Source organism: Otolemur garnettii, unplaced genomic scaffold (genome assembly GCF_000181295.1).
Source record: "Otolemur garnettii isolate 467f Iridium unplaced genomic scaffold, OtoGar3 scaffold00007, whole genome shotgun sequence".
Classification (NCBI taxonomy): domain Eukaryota; kingdom Metazoa; phylum Chordata; class Mammalia; order Primates; family Galagidae; genus Otolemur; species Otolemur garnettii.
This window is the reverse complement of record NW_003852402.1, coordinates 5955645-5958173: the sequence shown is the minus strand read 5'-3', so window position 1 is coordinate 5958173 and position 2529 is coordinate 5955645.

Below are 2529 nucleotides of genomic sequence, written 5' to 3'. Positions count from 1 at the left end.
CTAACACCTGACGAATGGTTAGACTGTGCCCGGGCAAGAGTATAGGTCAAAAAATGTCAGTCTCTGCTGCCATTGTCATCAGTAGCTATTAAGGTCTGAATGTGTCTCCTTAAAATTCATGTGTTGAAACATCCTGCAAGCTGGCGGTTGAAGCTGTGGAAATTTGGTTAGGTGATTAGGTCAGGAGGGTTCCGCCTTCAAGGATGGGATTAGCACCCTCAGAAAAGAAGCCCGAAGGATCTGGTTTGTCCCTTCCACCATGTGAGGACACGGGTAGAAGGCATCCTCAATGATGCCGCCTTCACCAGACACCGAAGCCGCTGGTGCCTTCACCCAGGAAGCGCACACGCAATGTACCCATCAGCTGGGAATGTATCCTCCTTCTCCCGATTTCAAGTAAATATAATGTATATTAAAGTAGTAAAATATACACATAAGTAAAATGTAAAATTCCTTGGCGGCATCTATGGCTCAGTGAGTAGAGCACTGGCCCCATATACCGAGGGTGGCCGGTTCAAACCCGGCCCCTACCAAACGGCAACAAAAAATAGCCGGGCGTTGTGGCAGGCACCTGTAGTCCCAGCTACTCAGGAGGCTGAGGCAAGAGAATCGCCTAAGCCCAAGAGCTGGAAGTTGCTGTGAGCTGTGATGCCAAGGCACTCTACCGAGGGCAACAAAGTGAGACTCTCTAAAAAAATAATAATAAAAATAAATAAAATTCCTTACACACAACTACTCACACACACCTTGGTATATATGTATTCAAACACACAGTTTACAAATGGCCCTTTTACTTCTGTAACTCAGATTGTAAATACGAAAACAATGTTTAATAGTTTATAAAAGTAATTCAATGGTTTTAGTTTTAACTCAATTTACTAATTTTGTTTTTTAAGCTCTATTTTCTCAAAATGACTTCTTCTGTTATTTTGTTAGCAGTTTTTTGAAAGAGCTACTGTCAGAAAGGGGAAAATAAACTTACTTTGGGAAAACACAAATTCATATGATCTGGGATGGCCCAGCCTCCAGAACTGTGAACAATACGCTTCTGCTGTTTATAAATTCCCACCCCGAGGTATTCTGTTATAGCAGCCCACAGGCACTAAGATGTCACCATCATTCCCCCCAATGACTAGATAATTCTTCATTGGAGTCATGGGGTTTTCTTGCCCAAGAGAGAGTTTGTCACGAGAAAGTTTTATGTTGTTATTAAAATAGTGGATTGCTAAAGGTCAAGAGAGAAGTCATTTCAATTTCCCTGAACTTGAGGAACTTTAGATTTAGGATTTCTGTCTTTTAAGCACTGTGAACATCGACACATATCTGCTGGATGGATTTCAAGTTGTCACTGACCTTGCCGTGGTGCTCCTGACCACCCCTCATGCTTCCTATCTCTTCTTTTATTCTTTTAATTTAATCATGGCAACATAGACCCAACCTAAAATTCATCCTCTTTGCCATTTTTAAGCGTACCATTCAGGAGTGTGTATTCACATTGTTGCGGGATGTCATCATTTTTTATTTTGGACGTTACCTTGCAGGATCTTGGAGACACACGTTTGTCATTTCTCCCTAGGGTGTCACCATGAACATCTATTTCCTCCTAGACTCAAACAGTATGAACTCCCCACCAAATATTTCAGCCTGGAGGCAGATCGCATCTGGAGACTTGAGGCCAAGCCACCGGCAAGGCTGACACGCCCCCCGCAGAGCAGCACAGGAGAGGACAGCTGTGTGGGTTTCACCCACAACCCAGCAGCCATCTCCCAGGGCAGAGCAGGGCATTATTGTGCTGTTGTCCCCTCAGCCACCTCTCTACCTAGAAATAGCAAGAGGATGGTAGTGTGACCTACTGAAACTCAGGTGGCACCCCAGTTAGGAGGCAACACAGTGAGAAGGTGGGGTCCTGTCCAGTCGGATACCGTGTTACTGAATCAGAGCCCAGCGTATTCCATAGCAGGAATCATGACTACACCAGTAATCACCTACAGAATTTTTTTTTTTTTTTTTGCAGTTTTTGGCCAGGGCTGGGTTTGAACCCACTACCTCTGGCATATGGGGCTGACACCCTACTCCTTTGAGCCACAGGCACTGCCCTCCCACAGAATTTTTTTTATCAAGTTCCTGAAACTTGGAGATCTGCTAGGTTAGAGGTCTCAGTTCCCAATTGGGTAGTGTTTCTACCAGTAACAGACCACTGATTCCACTTAATTGGAAGCTGAGATTGCCACTTGGCCATGTTGGGCTCTTTATCCACTGAAACAAAAAAATACAAAAATAACTAAAAGAAAACAAAATAATAAACACACAGGCATATGGATATGTAGATACTGCATATTTTATTTTTATTTACTTATTTTTTGAGACATAGTCTCACTCTGTCAACCTGGCATCAGGTTGCCATGGCATCATAGCTCACAGCAACCTCAAACTTTTTGTTTTGGAGACAGAGCCTCAAGCTATCCCCCTGAGCAGAGTGCCGTGGTACCACAGCTCACAGCAACCTCCAACTCCTGGGCTCAAGCGAGT